General features: G+C 40.6%; 1 protein-coding gene and 2 pseudogenes across 1 annotated transcript in view; 2 read left to right on the top strand and 1 right to left on the bottom strand.

Moving 5' to 3' along the window:
- Zfp993 (zinc finger protein 993) overlaps positions 1 to 26,195 on the bottom strand; it is a 478,623-nt gene that overhangs the window by 149,776 nt on the left and 302,652 nt on the right. The window lies entirely within an intron of this gene.
- Gm21082 (predicted gene, 21082) lies at positions 3,521 to 12,767 on the top strand (annotated as a pseudogene).
- Positions 19,992 to 24,599, top strand: Gm46896 (annotated as a pseudogene).

The raw sequence follows: 26,195 nt of genomic DNA, 5'->3' as shown, positions 1-26,195 counted from the left end.
GCCAGCTTCTGTTTCATTAATGATTCTGAAAGATTTCACTAAGAATATTAGATGTGATGATATGGATTTCCCATGGTAGGCAGTGCTGTCAGCTGTCACTTCATGTCAATATTTAATTAATTTTGATGCTGGGAAATTGCTGTTGCCCATTGAAATCAAAGTTTCTTTTACCCAGACTGAAAACAGCATCAGCTAATGTGTTTGAAAAGGGCCATTTACACAGGAAGCAAATGTCAGTCTTGGATTCCCTCCCAGGGCCTGTGACCTTCCTCATTGGATTTTAGCCAGATTCTCTGTTTAGTCTACGTATGTTTCTCCTGAGGAGCCAGTCTCAGCTTGAACATGAAAGCCTTTTGTTACCCACAGATAGCCTTGCCAGTATGATACTGGAGGCCATGCCTTGCCTTGCAGATTGAGATTGTAGCACACAGGATACAAATCTGGGTATGGCCATTGATAACTCTGCCTACTGCCCCAGTCTGCATAGCAGTTTCTGGACACTGAATGCTACCACCAGAGAGTCCATCCACAATATTTGTTGACAGAGTGGATGGTCTGATCTGAGTTGTTCTTCTCCAGAAGATGCACTTGCTTTCTGAATCACATCTTCGGTCCAGTCTACACGAGTTTAAGTCCTTGAGTTGTGTTCACACTGATGCAGTTTGTTGAATTTGGCCTTATTTTATTGTGGATGCCAACAAGAGCTTCCTTACAGGAGGCTGATATAGCTGTCTCCTGAGAGGCTCTATTAGTGTCTGACAAATACAGAAGTGGGTGCTCACAGTCATCCATTGGACAGTGCAGAGGGTCCCCAATGAAAGAGCTAGTGAAATTACCCAAAGAGCTGAAGTGGATTACAGCCCCAGAGTAGGAACAAAAATATGAACTAACCAGTATCCCTAGAGCTCCTGGAGACTAAACCACCAACCAAAGAAAACACATGGTGGGACTCATGGCTCTAGCTACATATGTAGGTGATGATGGCCTAGATGGTCATCAATGGGAGGAGAGGCCCTTGGTCCTGTGAAAGTTCTATGCCAGAGTAAAGGGGAACACCTGGGCCAGGAAGCCAGAGAGGGTCAGTTGGTTAGCAGGGGGAGAGGCAATAGGATAGGGGATTTTTGGAGAGGAAACTAGGAAAGTGGTTAACATTTGAAATGTAAATGAAGAAAATATCAAATAAAAAAATGAAAAAAAAAGGGTGGAATAATGACTTTTCTGCCTTTTCTGGACTGTTTGGTTTAGTTTCAAGTCTCTTTCCATTTGTTTTCTGAGGTGTGTTTCTCTCTCCTTACATTCTAGAAAGCTTTTATAGTGAGTGGTATTAGATTTTCCACAGGACTGTAAAATTAACCTTTATTCTCCTATTATAATTATTGTCTGGGAGGCTGACTGCCTCTGTCTAATTACCATGGCCTAGTCCTGTAAGCCTCTAGCCTCTAAGTAATCTTATTTAGTCCTAGAGTGTTTTCAGCCTCTGAAATTTCCTGCTGAGTAAGCTCCCCCTTTCTTCTTTGTTCATTTCAAATCCTTTTTTTTTTTTTTTAATTTTATTTTTTTGGTTTTTCTGACAGGGTTTCTCTGGGTAGAGTCCTTGCTGCTCTGGAACTCACTCTGCAGACCAGGTTGGCCTGGAACTCAGAAAAGTGCTGGGATTAAAGGCATGCACCACCACTGCCCAGCCTCATTTGAACTCTTAACTGGATGGTTCAACTCAGCTGTTCAGGCTCAAACTACTCTTCCAGCTGACTCATTCAGCCTGGTTCTCAGACACTGAATTGCTCTGCTTGGCCTTAAATTAACTGTAGCAATCTTTTTTTAAATCTTCTGGCTTCTTCTCTTTCTCCTGCTCATTCTGTCTTTGCCCGTGTCTAGCATGTTCTCTCTTCAATCTGACTCTGTAAAACTCTCCCAGTAAAACTGTGTCCTTCTCCCTCTCTGTGGCTCTACTCTCTCAACTGTACTGTACTGCTGCCCATGCACTCTACTGTATTCCTTTACCATTCTCTTCTTCCTGTACTGTCTTTCTCTTCCTCAAGTAGCTTCCCCTTCCTCTCTCACCTCAGGAGTGTTGGGCATATCCTGTTCTCTAAGATCTTTCTCTGATATTTCACATTTTCTGCCATTCAATTAGACAACACTTTCAAACATGTGCACCTCCTTCTACTTAGTAAATGTACTTTCATTGTTTGGGATTAAAGCAAATCCTAAAGGCTTGCTTGTATTCCAACCACAGTGAGGAAAGCTGTGTGCCTTGTGCTGAACCACACCCTAAGTCAGAACAGGCTTGAATATCCCTACACAATAGTTTAGTTTGGCAGAATTTCTTCCCTAACTGAAAACTAAGATTCACAAACAATAGTCTTCATTATGTAGATAGCTGTGCTATCTATTCTGACTTCTACCAAGAGTTTCATTTTGAACTTCTTTGCTGATTGGTCAATGAAAATCTGTTCTTTGCGAGACTGTATTCCTTAGCATTTGCAATCTAGAAGGTTTGCAGACATTATGAGTGGCAAAAATATGGTTCTTATTGTCTCCATTCCTTGTATGGGAGAGAGCTTTACTATGTAGTACATGAGGAATATTTCCTAGTTTTCTTATATTCATTCATTCTTCACAAAAAAAAAATGTGTTATTTCCGAAGTTCTAATGAAAATGTTATGTCTTATTCTTTTGTGCATATTTTCATTAGTTTATTTTCTATGTAGGTTTTTGAGTAAAAAGGTGTCTAATATTATATAGATACTTAAAAACTATGTTCAAGTATATGTTTTACACTGTCAATGCTTATAGCCACTTTTCTGAATTTAACATTTCAGTTGCCAGTTATTTTCTCTCAGGGCTTGAAAAATATGATTCCATGCTCTCCTGATTTTAAGCTATGGATAAATATTTAGTACTACTGTATGCTAATATAATATCACCTCTTTTGATGGTAAGGGCTAGGACAAGACAGCTGGAAAGAGATAAACATTGTTACAGCACTTAGATGTGACAATAGGCAGATACAGGTGGGAGTGCAGGAATCCAATATCTAAGAGACTTTCCTCGGGAATGCTAGGCTACAATGCTATGGCCTTCTAGTACTCAAGAGTGCCAATGTTTGCACACTGCATGTTGCTATTTGAGTTTATCTACTTTAAAACAGATGTGATGAAACAAGTGATAGTAAACTTTGACTGGAAGGCTCAAGCATGTGTAATTATGTCTATTCAGAATCAGGTATGTATTTGAGGAAATGTCAGTTGCAAGATTTAAAGTCGAAGCCCTAGTGTTCATATTGACTTCATGGTGAAAGTATGTAAACCCATGGGTTATTCTTCCCATTCTAGAATGAGCTCTTGTTCAGTCTCCATGAAATGGAAGATGTGCTTTTCCTGTTATACAATTAGACAAAACAATTCCAGGACACACATTTATTTTATGTATTTCTTTTTTTTTTAATTTTATGTATTTCCTCCTTTTGAACTTAAAGTACAGCATCTGTCACTGAAGCAGGAATTTATGTTCTGTTGCTGGTAGAAATGACAACGATACTCAGCCTGTATGTCACAGGTAAGAATCATGAAGTGACATACTTTGAAAAATGTCCTCATTACTCCCTGAAAATTCATGTATTCCTATGCCCATTTTTTAATTACACACTTGATGCTGTCTGTCTACAAATGCCCAGGGCATCAAGTTTTGAGTATTATAAATCTATGACAGCAATGTATTTTTCCCTGCATCTCCAATTTCTGTTTTACAGAAATTCCTGTTGTCAGTAAATTTTCCATCACACTGATTACGGATTATACTCATTTCATGCATATTACAATTATTAGAATATTCACAGAGAAACATTCTGGTAGAGGATTTGCATTATCTGGTTTCTTTGGTATTTCAGATATTACAGAGCTCCTAGAGTTTACTCTAATCTGTGCTAACTAAATCTCCTAGTGCTTGCGTTTTCAGGTGAATGGCCTTCCCACATGAAGTGTCCCAGAGTGCTTACATAGTTACCATCTCTTCTATCCCTGCCCCATCCCTTGTTATTCATGTTTTCATCCTATCCTTGTGTTTCATGTATGTTCTGAGGAAGGTTTTGGATGGGTATCCATGCTGTCATATATTCATAATTCCATGTTCCATGGTAAATGACAGCATGGGTTTCCATAACTCCACTTCCTCCTTCTTTTACAGTGTTGCCTTTTCCCCACTGCTGGCTTTTTATTCAGCTCTCTCTGAATTGGCAGTTTCCCTCTACAATTCATGTTTGTCTGACTTAGGCTGAAAGCACCAACAATTTAAATACATTTCCATATTTCTACATATAGCAGTATGTCAGTTATAAATTCACTCTTTCGGCCTGAGCTTCCAGTGCCGTGTCTGTATTTCTTTTGTAGGCTGACCTTAATTCAAACCAGTAAATTATATCTTTGGATAAGATGTTTACATCCAGCATATGTATGATAATTCTCTTACCCACTTGTAGGAATTCTCTGGAATTTCATTAAGTTTGTTTCTGCCTTCTTTGAATTCCTGTGCTTGTTCCCTCTTTATGACATTTGTCCACATTGAATGGTGTTCAGATTATATTTTGACTTTTGCCTCTTGAGTTTGTTTCATAATTCATTTTGTCATGAGAATTGGTATTGGATTAGTGATTTAGGTTAGGGAAATTTTATTAACATTGTCAAATTGCTTTAGCTACAGTCTCTCAATTTTCTTTTGCTGTGTGTCATTTAGGTCAGGTGACAGGGATTTCCATATCAGGTGTTGTGAATAAACTTTGAGAATCTAGGGTGGTGGAAGGAACTAGGTTACAGTTACAGTCTAAATATATTACTTACTTTCGTGACTGTACATTGTCAAGATTCCTCATATCATTTTGTTTTTAATGTTTATATATATACATGTGTGTGTATATATATAATATATAGTATATTATATATATTATATATATATATATATAAATGTGGTTTAGCATTGTCTGTAATGGTGTTATATTTATTTCATCTTTGAATCATTCAGACCTTGATGTGAAATTTCAAGAAGAATTCAAACTTTGTTCTTCACTGGACCCTGGGAGAAGGACCACAACAAGAATGAGTGTGTGTCTGGTAAATACACCACAGGTCAGTGTCCTTTCCACATTTCTTTTTAAAAAAAAATCTCTTTTTATTCAAGTCATCCAAAAGTTTTAATCTCTTTGTGTTGAATGTTATCTAAAGGGATATTTTTCTATGCTCTATATTTTCTCTTATAATAATGAGAATTTAATGTTTTTCCCTTTCATGCATATAATGGCTTTATATTTTAACTTGATTTTTATATTCTGAGGATATATAATTCCCTTGGATTAGAGATCTGCATGTCTCAAATAGGATCTATTACAATGATGCTCAGAGAACAGATTGATGGATATTTTCTATGTTGAATAAGTTCTGTCCTTTTGTATTAGTGTGAGGTGAGGTCTCTTGTGCCACATAAATTGCATTTCAGGGATGGTCAGGTTTCTAAACACAAGCTTGTGAATGAGGGTATAGAAATAAGTATAAATTCACATCACTAAAGAAGATATGAAAGAGTAGAATTTGTAGAAGGGAAAATTATAAGAGATCCACTGTCTTGAATCCTAATAGTAAATGTATTATTAGCTCCCTAGGGTCACAGATAATGGAAGGAAAATGTCTTTCTTTTACCATTAGTGTGATTGTGAGCTGATACAGATTTCAATATTCTGACACTTTTTTCACACCTCATGTCACACAGTAATTAATGTTCACACCTGAAATCTATTTATCTCAAGAGACACTGTCCCTGTGGAAAATTCACAATATATAGATATTTATCCCTCCTTTTGGTTTCAGAAATAATTTTAAGTCCTGTTTTTTTCACCTTTGTATTTCATCACATGAACTATATTAGTAAGATTTTTCTAGAGAGGATAGCTATGGTGCTGTGCATAAACCACCAATTTTCAAAACTAAATGAATTTCCTTTATTATTTTTTGTCTTTTTCTTTAGAAGGGAAAGGCTTGAATCAGTCTATGCTAATCCCCTTCAGCCAAGCTGTGCATTACATAGGGAAAACTGAAGGGTTGTGGCAATGTTTCTATTTTTCATTACGATACTATTTTCTTTAAGTCCATAAGTGTTTATCTGAAGGTTTTTACGTACACTGAATGATACATTATGCCCCTAAAACCATAAGAACAGCACCAAACCGTGGGGACTGAATTCAGACATAATAGTGAGCTGCTATATATTTAGAGAGAATTAGATTAGTTTTTAAAGTAGAAACAGCACGTACCTTTCCCCTTTAGTCATTTGTTCATGGCACAGGTTTACATTTTTGAGGCATATTTGCAATAAAGACAATATATTGTCTGTATATTATAATTTTTGATAAACAGAAGAAGAATGATAGATCATACTTCTCTATGAAAAGTGTAATTATGATATACATATGGTCAAATTCTGAAGAAAAAAGTTATAATTAGAAGACTGAAATTTTCAGTTAGGTTAATAAATGAGGAATAATTTATTAAATTTTAATGAATATTTAGTATAATTCTCCCTCAATTTTAAAACACAGTTTGATCAAAAATTATTATACTTCATTGGAATGCATTGCCACATATGATATTTGCGTATACATACATATCTAATCATTTTATAGTGAAAGACCATATGGTATTAATGAAATTGTTATTAAGCATATTTATTTATGTCTCCACAGGAGCTAATTAAGAGTCAAAGGTGTGGCTCTGCAGTTAAGGTCTCTTCTTGCAGTATTCAGATTCAGTTTTCTGTACCTGCCTGGGGACTTCTTTTCCTTCCAGAACTCTTTTTTTGAGAATATGTTTTACCATTGCCTGCATTTCTCATGTGAACAGAGCTACGTGCCAGCAAAAATAACATTTCATATGAAATTAAAGTCAATAAACATTATTTTAAAATTATAAATGATCTGGAAATATTACATAGGACACAAAAAACCATCCAGGAAAGAGAATGAGAGGAAATGTGAAGCCTGAATGAGTTTCAGTACTGCTGACCCCTCATATCAACATTTTAACAGTTAGGAATGATCCCTATGTATGATAAAAATATTTTGTATCTGTGGAACACAGAGATGGAGACTCTTATGTGTTCATTGTAATGTGGGAAAAGATTTATCCTATCAATGCTGTATTTGGGTATTAACTTTTATGAGGAGGCACCGTAATTGTGAAGGAATTTATAATACATGAAAACGCTGTTATCCAGCATCCCATCAAACAAGAAATCTGCTCCTGAAGGAAAATGAATTATATCAGATTCCACCATTTTTTAAAATACTTTATTTATTTATCATACGTAAGTGCACTGTAGATGTCTTCAGACACTCCAGAAGAGGGCATCAGATTTCGTATGAATGGTTGTGAGCCGCCATGTGGTTAAATAATTTTAAAGCTCTCTAAAACTGTTTATTTCTATTTTATGGTTTTGAATACATTGTTGTAAAATAATTTCCAAAAGCATTTGATTTTCTGTGTCATATGGAACGTTCAGTGGATGCCCTGATGTTGCAGGTTTATTGTGTTTAAAGAAAAATACTTAGTCGTTTTGTCAATCCATTATTTCTGCATTTTGTTTTCTACCTGTTTCTTCTAGAACGTGCAGCATTGAACTTAGGCCTCAGATTGTCAAATGGACATGTTGTAATACAAATGTGAGACACAGCTGCACATAAGACTAAGCTAGTGTCCATATTTGAACAAAGTGGACATTGTAAAATTTGAAAGCATATTTTTTTATCATAACTTGACTATCTCTAATGGGACACTGGGATTCTGTTTGATATCAACCCATATTTCATAAAGGTACATTACGGCATTTAGACATCAAAAGTACATGTTATATTCTATAAATGTTTACTGCATTTGAAATTATATCATGCATTCTCAGTGAAAAAGAAATATAAGGAAGTCTATTAGTAGTTTAGAAAGTTTCTTTGAATAAAGTTAAAGTTCATTTTTCTTCAATATACGTTGCTTAAATTTGCCTGAATGTATGCATATGTGCTATGTATTCCTCCTGTCAGTAGTGTTCAGAAGAGATCATTGGATTTTAAAGAACTGGGTTTAACAATCTACTGTTTAGTGCCATGTGGGTGCTGGGAATCAAATTTCATAATAAATGACATTAAAAACAGTATACAGGGCTGGAGAGATGGCTCAGCGGTTAAGAGCACCGACTTCTCTTCCGAAGGTCCTGAGTTCAAATTCTAGCAACCACATAGTGGGTCACAACTCTCTGGAATGAAATCTAATGCCCTCTTCTGGCATGTCCAAAGACATGTGTACTTAGATATAATTATAAATAAATCTTTAAAAAAAAGACAGTATACAATCCAAACTGCACACCAAAATTTTTGAAAAGAATGATGATAGCAAATCTTTCATTTGCTGTGAACATCTATGTAAATCACAGAAAATTCTTGAAGATGAGAGCCTTTCTCTTCTCTTTTCTTTTCTTTACTTTTCTTTGTATTTATTTAGAGAGCCATTCTAAATGCGAGCATTATAATAAGTCATTCTGTAGATTGTCAGTGGAAGAGCAGCCATTCGTATCTTCAGACACATCTCAATAACACTTTCAGAAAACATTTATCCTTCAATATTTTCCTTCTTCATCTGCATCAAAAAAGGATATCTTTTTGTTGTTGTTGTTTTGGGTTTTTTTGTTTTGTTTTGTTTTTTCTGAGACAGGGTTTCTCTGTGCAGTCCTGGCTATCCTATCCTGGAACTCAGTCTGTAGACCAGGCTGGCCTTGCACTCAGAAATCTGCCTGCCTCTGCCTCCCAAGTGCTGAGATTAAAGGCGTTTGCCACCACACACAGCAAAAAAAGGATATCTTAGGTACTTCTTTTTTTAAGTAGAAAAACATTTTTGTCCAGTATCAAGTAGGTAGTTTTCCATTACAGGGTCTGTTAACTTTCAAGGACGTGGCCTTGGTCTTCTCACTGGAGGAATGGGAATGTCTCAGTTTTGCTCAGAGGACACTGTACATGGAAGTGATGTTGGAGAATTACAACAATCTGTTGTTTGTGGGTAAGAATGAACTTCTTGTTGAATTCATGTTTCTTTCTTTGAGTGTTCCTACTATGTGCTTATGTAAATGCTCTGAGATATCCAGAGACTCCTGAATGAGGGAAATTCTAGTTAAAATCATAACTTTTTCATTGTGTTTCCTTTACATTTCTCTGCTTTCTTTGGAAAAGTAACCACTGCTATATTCTCTGAGGTCACTCCTTATCTCTTATCTAGCTTCAGTGAAGTTAAAAAAGTTCAAGAAAAAATTTAAATATCCAGAACAAGAAATTATATTTCTATACATATAATAGTTGCATTTATAAAAATCTTACTATTGCATTAAAATGTACCCTTATTTATGAATGTAAAAATATACAAGGTTTCAAGTGGATATAGAGCTGTTGGTTTGGGCAATTTTGTTTTCTTTATTTAACTTTTTGACATTTGATCTCTGTGTTTAGATCTGGGACAACATAATCTTTACCCTAGCATTTTGGATGTTGAAACAAATCTATTTAGTGATTTCTCTGACACTATGGGCTATATCATAAATTTATACCTGAGCAAAATTATATCAGATTCAGTGTCACTCTGAATCAAATTGTAATCATAAAATTAGAGATATATTGTTTAGAGTTCTACTTTCGGGAAATTCACTACAGATGGATCATTTATTTGTCCAGCTTATGCAAAGTATAATTTTCTTTTTTATTGGTCATTTTATTTATTTACATGTCAAATGTTATGCCCCTTCTCCATTCCCTGTCTGTAAGCTCTATATCCCACCCCTCCCCCTGTTTTTTTTGATGATGCTCCCACCACCAATCCATCTACTCCCACCTCATGCCCCTAGGATTCTCCTATGCGGGGATACTGAACCTTCACAGTACCAAGGGACTCCCCTCCTGTTGATGCCACATAAGGCAATCCTCTGGTATATATAAAGCTAGAGCCATTTGTACTTCCATGTGTACTCTTTATTTTGTGATTTGACCCTTGAGAGCTTTGTGGGTCTTGATATTGTTGTTCCTCCTACACAGTTGCAAAGCCCTTCAGCTTCTTCAGGCCTTCCCTTAACTCCTTCATTGTGGTCCCCTTGCTCAGTTCAATGGTTGGCTGCAAGGATCTGCATCTCTTTGGGCCAGTCTCTGGATAGCCTTCCCTTCAGCCTGTTTTTCATTCTTTTTTGTTTTCTTTTTTTTATTAGGTAATTTCTTCATTTACATTTGCAATGTTATCCCGAAAGTCCCCCATATCCTCCCCACCTCACTCCCCTACCCACCCACTCCCACTTCTTGGTCCTGGTGTTCCCCTGTACTGAGGCATATAAAGTTTGCATGACCAAGGGGCCTCTCTTCCCAATGATGGCCAACTAGGCCATCTTCTGCTACAGATATAGCTAGAGACACGAGACACGAGTGGTACTGGCTAGTTCATATTGTTGTTCCACCTATAGGGTTGCAGATCCCTTTAGCTCCTTGGGTACTTTCTCTAGCTCCTCCATTGGGTGCCCTGTGATCCATCCAATAGCTGACTGTGAGCATCCACTTCTGTGTTTGCTAGGCCTCAACATAGTCTCACAAGAGACAGCTATATCAGGGTCCTTTCAGCAAAATCTTGCTAGTATATGCAATGGTGTCAGTGTTTGGAGACTGATTATGGGATGGATCCCCAGATATGACAGTCTCAGCTCCAAACTTTGTCTCTGTAACTCCTTCCATGGGAGTTTTTTTTCCCAATTCTAAGAAGGGGCAAAGTGTCCATACTTTGGTCTTCATTCTTCTTGAGTGTCATGTGTTTCACAAATTGTATGATATATCTTGGGTATTCTAAGTTTCTGGGCTAATATCCACTTATCAGTGAGTACATATCATGTCACTTCTTTTGGAGCAATTCTGGGTTATTATATTTGAGGTGGTATGATGTCTAATTTGAAAATAACATTTAGCAGGGTATTATCATTTCCAGTCATTTGATATAGATCATATTTGAGGTTCTTCTGAGGATACATGTAATGATTCACAGAGAGAGAGAGAGAGAGAGAGAGAGAGAGAGAGAGAGAGAGAGAGAGAGAGAGAGACCTTTCTTGAGAGTACGAATCCATAAGCTCACTGATTATTGAGTCCCTTACTCCTTATATAAGTAATTCATGTCACCTCTAATTGCCCCCCCTTTTTTTTTCAGAAAATCATTGCATACATGGAAAGAATGGGAAGGTATTGGATCAAGACAGCCAGTACATTGTCCATGAACACATGAATATTCAAGAGAAGTCTTCTAAATGGGACAAGCTTAGCAATGTCATTCTTGAATCCCTCCAGTGTACACCTTACAAAACTAATCACAGCTCTGATGCTCTTCAATTCTCGAACCAAAAAAGACTTAAGCCCAGGAACACTAAAGAAGTTTGCAAATACAATGACTCTGTAAACAGTTTAAGTTTGTTTTCTACCATTAGTCTCAATCAAGGAATTAACATGCAGAAGAAAAAACACAACCGAAATGCAGAATTAGACAAGATTTTTGTTTCTAAACATAAAGTCATGGTGAAAAAAGACAATATTGCGGGGAACCCTTACAAATGTAGTGAATTTCACAAATATCTTACCCAGAGAGAAAACCTACAAAGTCAGCAGAGAATTTATCATGGAAAGAAACCTTACAAAAGTAGTAAAAGTGACAAATGCTTTACCCATCAGATCCATCTTAGTATTCATCAGGGAATTCATACAGAAGAGAAAATTTGCAAATGTAGTGAATGTGACAAATGTTTTAAAAACAAATTCAATCTTACTATGCATCAGAGAATTCATACAGGAGAGAAACCTTACAAATGCAGTGAATGTGGCAAATGCTTTACTGATAAAACCAGTCTGAGAATTCATCAGAGAATTCATACAGGAGAGAAACCTTACAAATGCAGTGAATGTGACAAATGCTTTACCAAACAATCCAATCTTAGTATTCATCAGAGAATTCATACAGGAGAGAAACCTTACAAATGCAGTGAATGTGACAAATGCTTTACCCACAAATCCCATCTTAGTATTCATCAGAGATTTCATACAGGAGAGAAACCTTACAAATGCAGTGAATGTGACAAATGCTTTACCCAACAATCCCATCTTAGTATTCACCAGAGAATTCATACAGGAGAGAAACCTTACAAATGCAGTGAATGTGGCAAATGCTTTACTGAAAAAAGCAGTCTGAGAATTCATCAGAGAATTCATACAGGAGAGAAACCTTACAAATGCAATGAATGTGGCAAATGCTTTACTGAAAAAAGCAGTCTGAGAATTCATCAGAGAATTCATACAGGAGAGAAACCTTACAAATGCAGTGAATGTGGCAAATGCTTTACTGTAAAAAGCAGTCTGAGAATTCATCAGAAAATTCATACAGGAGAGAAACCTTACAAATGCAGTGAATGTGACAAATGCTTTACCAAACCATCCCATCTTAGTATTCATCAGAGAATTCATACAGGAGAGAAACCTTACAAATGCAGTGAATGTGAAAAATGCTTTACTGTAAAAAGCAGTCTGAGAATTCATCAGAAAATTCATACAGGAGAGAAACCTTACAAATGCAGTGAATGTGACAAATGCTTTACCAAACCATCCCATCTTAGTATTCATCAGAGAATTCATACAGGAGAGAAACCTTACAAATGCAGTGAATGTGAAAAATGCTTTAATGAAAAAAACATTCTGAAAATTCATCAGAGAATTCATACAGGAGAGAGACCTTACAAATGTCGTGAATGTGACAAATGCTTTTCCCGAAAATTCCATCTTGGTATTCATCAGAGAATTCATACAGGAAAGAAACCTTACAAATGTAGTGAATGTGACAAATGCTTTACTACAAAAGGCAATCTGATAATTCATCAGAGAATTCATACAAGAGAGAAACCTCACAAATGTAGTGAATGTGACAAATGCTTTACCCAGAAATCCCATCTTAGTATTCATCAGAAAATTCATACAGGAGAGAAACCTTACAAATAGATTGTATGTGACAAATACAATACTCACAATGTCAGTCTTAGAAATCATCAGTTATTTCATACAGTAGAGAATCTTTATAAATGAAGTGAACGAGACAATCCTTTACCAAGATATATCATCTCAAAATTCATTAGAGAATACTTAGAGAAGACAAACTTTTCAAATATATTGTAGGTATGAATCCTTTCCTTTTGGCCTATTTCCTAGACTGTAACAGTGAATACTTACAGGCTAGAAACTTAACTCATGCATTGTATGAAGAAATATCTTTGACTTCATTTCAGGTCAGAGAGAACATCTAAGAACTTTTTAGGGTAAAGAATTTTGTTGGGGAAAATGTTGTATTCTTGACAACACTTGAGGCTCCACACTAGAGAATTAGTATGATTATGAAAATCTTGTGAAAATATTCATGCAATGTTCAAATCTTAGATAATGTCAACTATTTATGTTGGGAGAAACTCTGAAAATGTGAAAATGTAGAAAGCTTTTCATGACACCTTTTTACTTGTTCACCCTCAAACGTTATAAGATGAAGATAAGTTAGGAAGTCAGAAGATAGTATTGTATAACACTTTCATTGAGACAGAAATAATCCATTTCAAAAGGAAACTATTTAAGGTCTTTAATACAACCCTCAAAATAGGTAATAAAACTGGTAGCATTTTGTATATTTTTATTGTCCTGTAACTAACTCCAATAAAACTGAAAGATTCAACAAATTTGCTTTGGTTGTTTCCAATTTGCAGTTGGGATACTCAGATGAATATATGTTGCACCTTCCCAGGAAATGCCTCAAATAAAACATAGACTGAAGTCATGAACATTTTTGCAAACCTGTATCATAAAGTTAATAGTGGTGATTTTTAACTGGTGGATAACAATACCTTTGGGATGTAACGACCCTGTCACAGTGGTTGCTTAACAGCATAGGAAAACACATATTTCCAAGTGTCTTAAAACTAAGAAATCATTCATTGAAGTGTAGGGTAGTCTGCCCACCCTAAAATAATTTGAATTCAATGTCAGTATTTAGCATTAAAAAGTTAGAAATACTGTTTTACATATGGTGCTTTGTGTTAACTAAAATACGTAAGATTCAGTTCAATGTTCCAGGCAAGTATTACTAGGCTAAGATAAAAAGAAACAGAAAATACGTAGAAGCTTTCAGAGCCTCAGCAACAAGTCTGCTCTCTCTTGAGTTCAAGGAAGTATGAAAGAAAAATCTACAAAAATAAATGAAAACCTGGATACATAGATTTCAAGGATAGCTATCCAGACTTTGCTGTGTCTGCATGGTTCTGAAGTCATTAATTCCCATTTATTGAACAAAAGTCCTATAAGTCTCAGAAAAATGCTGACCATTGGGCTGGTGAGATGGCTCAGTGGTTAAGAGCACCGACTGCTCTTCTGAAAGTCCTAAGTTCAAATCTCAGCAACCACATGGTGGCTCACAACCGCCTGTAATGAGATCTGATGCCCTCTTCTGGTGTGTCAGAAGACAACTACAGTATACTTATGTATAGTAAATAAATCTTTGAAAAAAATCTTTTTAAAAAAATGCTGACCGTTGACACATATTACAAGACATTGTGGTGTCTGGTCCTGTTGTGCCTTAATACTCCACTCTACCGTAAGGAATGAAATAGATTTCCATTCTTTTCTTAAATCATCTGCAGAATGCTAATATTTTGCACATCTCAGAATATACATTCTGAACAAAAACTCAACAACTCACTACTAAGGTATTATCTTCATCTTAAATTCATGTATGAGTTCATTCATACAAATATCATGAATCTGTAAATCTTAGATGAGGTGCATACTCATGTACTGTTTAGAAATCCAACCATCCTGGAAATACATTGGGAAGTACTGAAAGAAGTACTTTTACTCCGAGTTCAATATGATATTAGAATATTTATCCTAAATTCAAGAAGTTTCAGTAAATTAGGATCTAAGAAAAAAATCAAATGGTAGAAGGAACAAATCCATATCACTCCATATATTTTTCCTTGACTTTAAAAATTTAAAACCCCAGAATCCTGGACCACAGTCATTTTTGACCTCCTCGTGTTTTAAGAGAGGGTCTCATGTAGCTCAGGCTGGTTTTCCTCAAACTGACTATGTTACAGAGGATGAGCCTGACGGTTTCATCCTTCTGCTTCCACCTCACAAATGCTGAGGGGACTAAAAGCGTGTGCCTCCTCAACGTGTGACATGGGTCTGAGCTCTGAATGCAAGGTTTGTGGTACCAGGCTAGCACATTCTCAGCCTGAGTCACTACTCTCCTTTTGGAGGTTTATTCTTAATTTATTCAAAACATTTTATTTTTATGTATAAGGGTGCACTTACATGTGTGTTTGTCCCCTACCACATGCATGCCTGGTGCCCACAGAGGTTAGAAGAGGACATTGTACTTCCTGGAACTAGAGTTTCAGTTCTGATCCACCATGTTTTTAATTACTGAGCTGCCTCCCCAAGCCTCTAAATCACTTCTTAAAATGCAGGAATGTATATAAACTCACTGGCAGCATATCCTTGGCAACCTCACTAAAACTGTGATGTAGCTCTAAATGTCACACAGAAGGAGCAATGAAAAGTATGTACCAAAAAAAAAAAAAGACTGGAGCGGGACACTTAGAGCTAGCTTCAAAGCACAAGGCCCTCTCCTGGCCTCTGCAGGTACCTGTACTTGTGTGTGTGTGTGTGTGTGTGTGTGTGTGTGTGTGTGTGTGTGTGTGTGTGTGTGTGTATTTGTGGCATGTACACATTTGTATGCATATACATATGTGTGTGGTATGTTTGTGTGCATTTACATGTGTATGTGCAGTGTGTACAGTGTATGTTTGCATGTGTATTAGCAGTGTGGTGTGCATGTGTGCATGTATGTTTCTGTGTGTAGGTATATTATGTGCAGCATGTGTGTGTGTATGCGTACATGCGTGTATGTGTCCCTGTGTATATAACAAAGGTAACCAAAAAATCTTTTTTAAAAATTAGTTAGGCTGGAGATATGGCTCAGTGGGTGGGAGCACTGACAGTTCTGCAAGAGGTTCTGAGTTCAAGTCTCAGCAACCAAATGGTGGCTCACAACCATTTGTATTGGGATCTGATATCCTCTTATGTTTTATCTGAAGAGAGTGACAGTGCACACAGATACATAAAATAAATAAATCTTTAAAAAGCTGAGTCAAAATAAATACTATCTCAAAAATAAAAAGTTGTTTTGGCTCTATTGGTAAAGAACCTGACAAAGCCTGACTGCCTGAGGTTTGGATCCTCAGAACCTACATAAAAGGCTGGACCCAGGCTGGAGGGTTGGCCCACTGGCTAAGAGCACCTGTTTCTCCTGCAGAGAACCTGGGTCAACTCTCTGCACTCCCATGACTGTTCACAACGGGGGATATGATGGCCTTTTCTGACCTCCTAACAAACCTGCACACGTACAGGTAAAACACATTCATAAACTTTTAAAAACAAAACAAAAAGGAAAAAGAAAAAAAAAAGAAAAATTGGAAACCTGGACACAGCCACATGCATGTGTGTGTGTGTGTGTGTGATCTGAGTGTTTACTCTCACTCTGGGACTGAGAAAGCACAGCCCTCCAGCAGTCAGGGCAGATCTGATTGGCAAACACCACTAAATGTCAGCAATGTAAGAAAATCACCACATGATCAAAATCTATGACACTCTCCTAAAGGGATTTTCTCTGCAAAGACATAGGGTGCAAGTTTATAAAATAACTCATGTCAAACATTTAATAACTTTATTAAGAAGGCTGAGGCAAGAGGATGACAAGTTTGATGCCAGCTACCATTAACATAGCAAAAACTTTCTCTTAAAAAACAAGGGTCTGAGGATATGACTCAGTGGTTAGAGAACTGGCTGATTTACCAGAGTACCTGGGTTTGGTTCCTAGCACCCACAAGGTCATGCACATTTCCACGGAATCTGGTGCCCTCTTCTGGTCTCTGTGAGTACGGCATGCACATGGTGCACAGGCACATGCAGGCAAAACACCCATACACACAAAAAGGAAAATAGAAAGTAAATTCGTTAAATTGGGCATGGTGATACATGTCTGTAAAAATAAATACAGATTGACAATGTGTTCAGCATGCAATGTATACTTCTTAAATAACACAACACCATACATGATTTTAAACCACAGAATGAGAGACTGGAGAGACAGCTCAATGTTTAAGAACACTTGCTGCTTTGCAAAGGACCTTGGTTCGACTTCCAGTATCCACACAGCTCCGGCTCCAAGAGATGTGATGCTCTTCTGACCTCTGTGGACACCAGACATTCACATGGTGCACATATGCAAAATAAAACTATAAAAAACTATTTAGCTAAGTAAAATTTAAAGATTGGGGAAAAAAGTAAATCTAGGCAAAAAGTTATTACCCCACAAAGACTGCTCAATGTTTCTTAATCCTCTTCAGGGGAATGGAAGGAACTAAGAGTTGCCGGAGTGATGTGAAACAGGCATTTGAATAAACGGACATAAGTGAACATGCAGAGCCTTGGTTCCCAAGCCCACCACACCACTCTGTCCTGAGCAGTGTTCACTTAGTCCATGTGTGCTCAGTCTGTGCTGCGTGTGTCTAGACAGTATCTGCCTATCCACACAAGGCACAGCACATAATGATGCAATTAGGTTAAGCATTTCTCACTTTGACCAGAAACATGGCTGTACTGGTTAGTTTTGTGTCAACTTGACACAGCTGGAGTTATCACAGAGAAAGGACCTTCAGTTGAAGAAATGCCTCCATGAGATCCAACTGTAAGGCATTTTCTCAATTAGTGATCAAGGGGGAAAGGCCCCTTGTGGGTGGGACCATCTCTGGACTGGCAGTCTTGGTTCTATAAGAGAGCAGGCTGAGCAAGCCAGAAGAAGCAAGCTAGTAAGGAACATCCCTCCATGGCCTCTGCATCAGCCCCTGCTTCCTGACCTGCTTGAGTTCAAGACCTGACTTCCTTTGGTGATGAACAGCAGCATGGAAGTGTAAGCCGAATAAACCCTTTCCTCCCCAACTTGCTTCTTGGTCATGATGTTTGTGCAGGAATAGAGACCCTGACTAAGACAAATTGGTACCAGCAGAGTGGGGTATTCCTGTGACAACCTGACCATGTTTTGGGGAGGACTGTGGAAGGACTTTGGAACTTTGGGCTTGAAGATCCATCCGTTGTTAAGAGCTCTGTTGGATGTTGTGTAGGAGCTTGGAAGATAATGTTGAGAACACTGCAGAAGATGGAGGTCTGGTTTGTGAAATTTCAGAGGGAAAAATTAAAGACTCTTTTCAGGGCCATTGCTGTTTTGATTGTGAAGATTCTGTAGTTCTGGTTAGCTGGGGCTGAAGAATCAGCTGTGATTAACAAGATACCAGAACTACTGAGGCAAAAACTTTGCATTACTGGGACTATTGATGCTGGTTGCCTGGAGCTAAGAAATTAGCAGTGATTAAAAAGAGACCAGCATCATTGAGGTGACATCTTCTGGGAAGTGTTTTCTGAAAGCACAAAGAGGCTGTGTTCCAGAGATTGCCAAGGTTGTACTCCTGCTGCAGTGGGACTTGGTAATATGTAAGGGTCACCCAGGTGGTACTGGTTTTGAAGGCATGAAGGGGTCACACAAAGCAGCTGAGGCTCGGCACTGTGAGAGGCCATGGAAGGCCATTGGTGAAGGTGTAGCCTCAGTTGCAATTGAAGGCCCAGGACTGAAGGGGTCACGCAGTGTTTTGGAGATGCCAGTACCATGAGATGACCACCAAGAGCAGCAGCAGCAGTGGAGTACAGGCATCTGGAGCCTAGAGGACGACGCCTGTGCTACAAAGGGCATGGCTGGAGAAGTGACCCAAGCCCTTGGAGGAGCCCAGAAGATCGTGAGTTGGATCCCAGACATTGGACGGTTGGAGATCGATTTTTTTGCTTTTGATTGTGACTGTGAAAGATCCTGGCAGAATGTAAAAGGTCATAGAAGCCCTGAAATTGGTAAAATAGATTTTATTGTTAGTAGAACTGGCTTCATTGATTTAGAAAAATAGAGGTGCACAATGCTTTGGTCACTCCTCGAACCTGTGTGTCTGCCAATGTTCTGACCAGGTGTGTGCCCATTGCTGTACCTTCATTAGATTCTTTCCTTGTTTCCCTCCCATACTCATTTCTTGAGGAATCAATCATTTTAGAATAGATATTGTTTAAATCTGGAAATCCCCTAATCTCCCCCTTCTCCTTTCCCCCCGAGGGCCTATAAAAACTGGAAACTCTTTTCCCTCGAGGACGACTCCTCTACCCCTGCATGGGATATGAGTCGTCCCCAGAGCTCTGGCTTTCCCCGAATAAAGCCTCATGTGGTTTGCAACAAGCTCGGTCTGTCGTGAGTTCTTGGGTGTCCGCTATTGTCCTGAGGCCTGAGCGAGGGGCTCCTCATGGAGTCTTTCATTTGGGGGCTCGTCCGGGATTGGCGTGACCACCCACGTCTCCGAAGACCCACTTGGAGGTGAGATTTTTTTTGTCCAAAAATATTTCTGTAAGCCGGCTAGGTTCTGTGCTGAAATTTGCAGCCGCGAAGTTTCGTGAGAAACAGAGACCTTTGCCTCGGGATGAGGCACTGAGTGTGAACAGCAGACGTGCTGGAATCACCGGCTGCTGCTCGGTCTGGGAACACCCTGAGCGAGGGGAAGGACTCTAGGAGTCCGTCTGGGCGGGGAGTGTACTCCCTCGACCATCTGTATTTCTGAAGCCCTGAGCAAGGGGAAGGACTCTAGGAGTCCGTCTGGGGCGGGGAGTGTACTCCCTTGACCATCTGTATTTCTGAAGCCCTGAGCGAGGGGAAGGACTCTAGGAGTCCGTCTGGGGCGGGGAGTGTACTCCCTCGACCATCTGTCAGTGTGTGTTTGCTTTTTGTGTCTGTTTTCAGGTACTTGTCAGTGTATGTATGTGTGTTTTTTGTGTTTGTTTTGTGTTTTACGTAGTGTCAACAATGGGACAGACTATAACGACCCCCCTAAGTTTGACTTTAGACCACTGGACTGAAGTTAGATCAAGGGCCCATAATCTTTCAGTAGAAATTAAGAAAGGACCTTGGCAGACTTTTTGCATCTCCAAGTGGCCAGCTTTTGATGTAGGATGGCCACCGGAGGGGACTTTTGATTTGACTCTTATTTTTGAAGTTAAAGCCATTGTCTTTCAGAATGGACCTGGGTCCCACCCAGCTCAACAGCCTTACATTACTGTTTGGCAGGACCTCGTCCAGAATCCTCTGCCTTGGATAAAACCATGGATTCCCCAGCATAGGTCAGGTTCCCGAGCCCTGACTCTACGAGAAGCAAAAATGAAACCACAGGCTCCACCCGAAACGGAGCCTCCTTTTCAACCCACAGCTCCCCCCAAGATCTATCCTGAAATTGAAGGGCCTCCCGAGTGGCCAGAGTCCCCTTCCCCTCCTCCCTATCCTCTGCCTCCGCAGGTCCCTGCGCCAGGCTCTGGGATTGCTGCCAGTGCAGTCGGAGGGCCAGCAGCTGGGACCCGGAGCCGACGAGCCCAGAGTCCCCCAGCAAATAGAGTTCCTGACACTACTTCTGCTTTTCCTTTACGGGCTGTGGGTGACCCGCCCACAGACCTGCAGTCTCTGCAGACCCTCCAATATTGGCCTTTTTCATCGGCTGATCTGTATAATTGGAAAGCTAACCATGCCTCCTTTTCTGAGAATCCGACCAGCCTTGTGGGGCTGGTAGAGTCTCTTATGTTTTCTCATCAACCCACTTGGGATGATTGTCAGCAGCTCCTCCAGGTTCTGTTTACTACTGAAGAAAAAGAGCGCATTCTCCTGGAGGCTCAGAAAAATGTTCCTGGAGTGAATAGAGCCCCAACCAACCTACCTAATGAGATTAATGCTGGGTTCCCTCTGGATCGACCAGATTGGAACTACAACACGGCTCAAGGTAGGGAGAGGCTGGCAGTTTACCGCCGGGCTCTGGTCGCAGGTCTAAAGGGAGCGGCGAGACGCCCCACCAATTTGGCTAAGGTAAGGGAAGTGATGCAGGGCCCTACCGAGCCCCCATCTGTTTTTCTGGAAAGATTGATGGAAGCTTATAGACGCTATACTCCTTTTGACCCGACCTCTGAGAGCCAACAAGCTACAGTTGCAATGGCTTTTATAGGACAATCAGCATTAGATATTAAGAGAAAGTTACAGAGACTAGAAGAATTACATGCCATGGCTTTACAGGATTTAGTTAAGGAGGCAGAGAAGGTGTATCATAAGAGAGAAACAGAGGAAGAGAAGAGAGAGAGGGAAAAGCGAGAAGAAGAAGAGAGAGAGAAACAGAAGGAAAGAAGACAGGAGAGGAATCTAAGCAGGATTTTGGCCACAGTAGTAGGGGAACGTGAAGGAAGGAATAGGCCAGAGAATAGACAGATAGGGTACCTGGGCAACAAGGAATCCAGATCTGAAGGAAGAAGATCTGTCCAGAAGATTTTAGAGAAGGACCAATGTGCCTATTGCAAAGAAAGAGGACATTGGGCACAGGAATGCCCAAAGAAGGGAAGGGCCCCTAAGGCCCTGACTCTGAAAGATGATGAATAGGGGAGACGGGGCTCGGTCCCCCTCCCCGAGCCTAGGGTAACCCTGATGGTGGAGGGGACCCCCACGGACTTTTTAATTGACACAGGGGCAGAGCATTCTGTGCTGAAACATCCACTGGGAAAAATAAAAAATAAAAGAACCATAGTGATTGGAGCCACTGGTCAGAAACAATACCCCTGGACCACTGCACGCACTGTAGATCTGGGAAAAGGCCAAGTGAGTCATTCCTTCTTGGTCATTCCTGAGTGTCCCACACCGCTTCTAGGAAGAGATCTTCTGACTAAATTAAAGGCCCAGATCAGATTTACCCAAGAGGGGCCGAGAGTAACTTGGGAATCTCCCACCTCCGTAGTCTTAGCCCTGCAGCTTGAGGAAGAATACCGATTGCATGAAGGCATAAAGCAAACAGAGGTGCTAGACCTAAAAGACTGGTTGACTGCTTTCCCTAGAGCATGGGCAGAGACTGGAGGCATGGGAATGGCTGTCAGAGTTCCCCCTGTGGTTGTGGGACTGAAGACAGATGCAACCCCTATAGGAGTGCGCCAATATCCAATGAGCCGTGAAGCAAGAGATGGAATCAGGCCACATATTCAGAGACTATTACAATTAGGTATTTTGGTACCGTGCCAGTCACCCTGGAATACTCCTTTACTGCCGGTAAAGAAACCTGGCACGAGTGACTACCGACCAGTCCAAGACCTGAGAGAGGTCAATAAGAGGGTCCAAGATATTCACCCAACTGTTCCTAATCCCTATAACCTCCTCAGCTCACTCCCTCCAGAGCGAAAATGGTACACAGTACTTGATTTAAAAGATGCTTTCTTTTGCCTGAAGTTACATCCCTCCAGCCAGCCCATATTCGCCTTTGAGTGGAGAGATCCTGACACTGGACAAATGGGACAATTGACCTGGACACGGTTACCCCAGGAGTTCAAAAACTCCCCCACCCTTTTTGATGAGGCTCTACATCGAGATTTAGCCTCCTTCCTAGCTGAAAACTCCCAGGTAACCCTGCTCCAATATGTTGATGACTTGCTCCTTGCTGCAACCACAGAGAGAGAATGTTGGCAGGGGACCAAGAGATTGCTAGTAGAACTGGGTGAGTTGGGTTACCGGGCCTCTGCTAAAAAAGCCCAGCTATGTCAGATGGAGGTAGTCTATTTGGGATATATCCTCTGGGATGGAAAAACGGTGGCTGACAGAGGCTAGAAAAAGGACTGTGACTCAAATACCAACACTGGCTACTCCAAGACAGGTGAGAGAATTCTTGGGCACCGCTGGGTTCTGCAGACTTTGGATACCTGGGTTTGCAACACTGGCTGCCCCCCTCTACCCCCTGACCAAGGAAAGTGGAGAATTTAGATGGACATCAGAACATCAGAAAGCCTTTGAAAATATTAAGAAGGCCCTGCTGACTGCGCCAGCTTTGGCACTGCCAGATCTAACCAAGCCCTTCATCCTCTATGTTGATGAGAGGGCGGGGGTGGCCAGAGGAGTTCTTACTCAGGCTCTAGGGCCGTGGAAGAGGCCGGTGGCATATTTGTCTAAAAAGCTGGACCCAGTGGGCAGCGGATGGCCCACATGTTTAAAGGCCGTTGCTGCAGTAGCCCTACTCGTTAAGGATGCTGACAAATTAACTCTGGGACAGCAAATAACTGTGGTAGCCCCCCACTCTCTTGAAAGCATTATCCGTCAGCCCCCAGACCGATGGATGACAAATGCCCGGATGACTCACTATCAGAGTCTGCTGCTGACTGAACGGGTCGTGTTTGCTCCCCCCGCTATTCTCAACCCTGCCACCTTCCTCCCTGAAACGGATGATTCCTCACCCGTTCACTGCTGTGCAGACATCCTTGCGGAGGAAATTGGGATCCGAAGTGATCTACGTGACCAGCCGTGGCCAGGTGTTCCAAACTGGTACACAGATGGAAGCAGTTTCCTAGTAGAAGGTAAGAGGATGGCAGGGGCAGCGGTGGTAGATGGTAAGCGAGTCGTGTGGGCTGGCAGCCTGCCAGAAGGTACGTCAGCTCAAAAAGCTGAATTAATTGCCCTGACCCAGGCCCTTCGGATGGCTGAGGGGCAGTCCATCAACATTTACACCGATAGCAGGTATGCTTTTGCTACAGCCCACGTCCACGGTGCCATCTATAGACAAAGAGGGTTGCTGACGTCAGCAGGCAAGGACATAAAAAACAAAGAGGAGATTTTGAGCCTCCTTGAGGCTATTCATCTGCCTGCCAAAGTGGCCATTATACATTGTCCTGGACATCAAAAAGGACACGATGCTGTGACAAGGGGAAATAATATGGCTGATGTTAAAGCTAAACAGGCTGCACTCGGCCCTAAGATTCTGCCCTTCAGGACTCAACAGATAGAACCTTTCCAGAAAGTTGCTCTGCCAGAACTGGAACTGTGTAGCCAGAGTTTTGAGTATACACCTGAAGATATAAAACTAACGGACAATTTAGGGTTTACTGCAAAAAATTCACAGGGCCAACGAGCAGCCAGTAATGGTAAAATAATATTACCACAAAAAGAAGGGAAGAGATTTATTGAAAATATACATCGGATGTCCCACCTGGGAGTCAAACACCTGCAAACACTGGTAAAAGCATCTGCTTTTTATGTTTTAAGACTCTCTGATGTTGCAGAAGCAGTAGTTAAGAGCTGTGTACCGTGTGCCATGACAAATGCAGGACATTCGAGATATCCCCCAGGCAGAAGACTACGAGGTGATCGCCCTGGAGCCTATTGGGAAGTAGATTTTACTGAAGTAAAGCCAGCTAAGTATGGTAATAAATATCTTTTAGTTTTTATAGATACTTTTTCAGGATGGGTGGAGGCCTACCCAACAAAAAAGGAAACAGCCAATGTTGTGGTTAAGAAAATCCTAGAAGAAATTTTTCCACGATTTGGAATACCTAAGGTAATAGGGTCTGACAATGGACCCGCCTTTGTTGCCCAGGTAAGTCAGGGACTGGCCATCCAACTGGGGATTGATTGGAAATTACATTGTGCTTATAGACCCCAGAGTTCAGGACAGGTAGAAAGGATGAATAGAACTCTAAAAGAGACCTTGACTAAATTGACAATAGAGACCGGCGGGAATGACTGGACAGCCCTCCTTCCCTTTGCTTTGTTCCGTGTTAGAAACACACCAGGAAAATTTAAGCTTACTCCATATGAAATTCTGTACGGGGGGCCTCCCCCGCTCACTGAAGTAGGGAGAGTGATGGATTTTCTAGAATTTAACCCTGGTTCTTCATTGTTTACACGCATGAAAGCCCTAGAAGTGGTCAGAAACACTGCCTGGGAGCAGCTCAAGGAGGCCTACGAACCAGGAGATTTGATGGTACCTCACCAGTTCCAGGTGGGAGATACAGTTCTCGTCAGATGACATCGAGCTGGCAATCTAGAACCTCGTTGGAAAGGCCCTTACATTGTGCTACTGACCACCCCCACTGCTGTCAAAGTAGAAGGCATCTCTGCTTGGATTCACGCCTCTCACGTAAAGCGAGCTCCTGGAGAACTTCAAGATGAATGGGAATTGGAAAGGACTGATAACCCTCTTAAGTTACGCCTACATCGTCGGCGCCATCCTGAAAGAGAAGAATGACAACCCACACCAGCCTATGACTCTCACTTGGCAAGTGTTATCCCAATCAGGGGAAATACTATTTGCCACCTCAAAATTAGAGCCTCCGGGGGCATGGTGGCCAACCCTGTATTTTTGCCTCCGCCAAATCATTCCTACAGCCAGGATTACTCCTCCTAATGTGGTTCGAAGCTATGGGTTCTATAGCTGCCCCGAGCACCTTAAGAGCTCCTGGTGTGGGGGGCCTAGGTGGTACTTTTGCAGTCAATGGAGTTGTGTTACCTCAAACGATGGAGATTGGAAATGGGCCGTTGAGCCATCTGGGGATGGATTAGAATTTTCTTTTCAAAATAAGGGGCCAGGCAAGCGTGCAGTAATGAGGCTATACAGAAATCAGGAATGTAATCCTACAGATTTAGACCGTGTGAAACTGCAGTTCACAAACATGGGAAAGAAATATGCTCTTGCCCAGTGGATTGGAGGCATGACCTGGGGAGTTGTGTTCTACAATTATGGTAGTAGACCTGGTTCATTGCTCCATGTCTGTCTAAACATTGAAAGTCCTCCAGCCCTGCCAGTAGGCCCTAATAAGGTGCTCCCTGAGCCAAATCGACCTTTTCTCCCAAGACCAGCCCCGACCTTACCCCACACTCAAAAGACTCACCAAATGTCTTCCCCACAGAAAAACGTTTCGAGTCCTGTTCTGTACTCTATAGCCCCAGAGCAAGTTGAACTATCACCCACCCAACAAAGACTGTTAGGCCTCCTCCAAGGAGCTTTCTCTGTGTTAAATGGTACCAATCCCAATGCCACCAAGTCTTGCTGGCTGTGTCTAACATCTGGACCTCCCTATTACGAGGGGATGGCAGTAATGGGAACTTATAATAATACCACCAGTCATGATCACTGCAGTTGGGGACGTAGCC

The sequence above is a fragment of the Mus musculus genome, chromosome 4, assembly GCF_000001635.26.
Source record: "Mus musculus strain C57BL/6J chromosome 4, GRCm38.p6 C57BL/6J".
NCBI lineage: Eukaryota > Metazoa > Chordata > Mammalia > Rodentia > Muridae > Mus > Mus musculus.
Note: the sequence above shows the minus strand (reverse complement) of the source record. Positions and strands in the feature narration are given on the sequence as shown.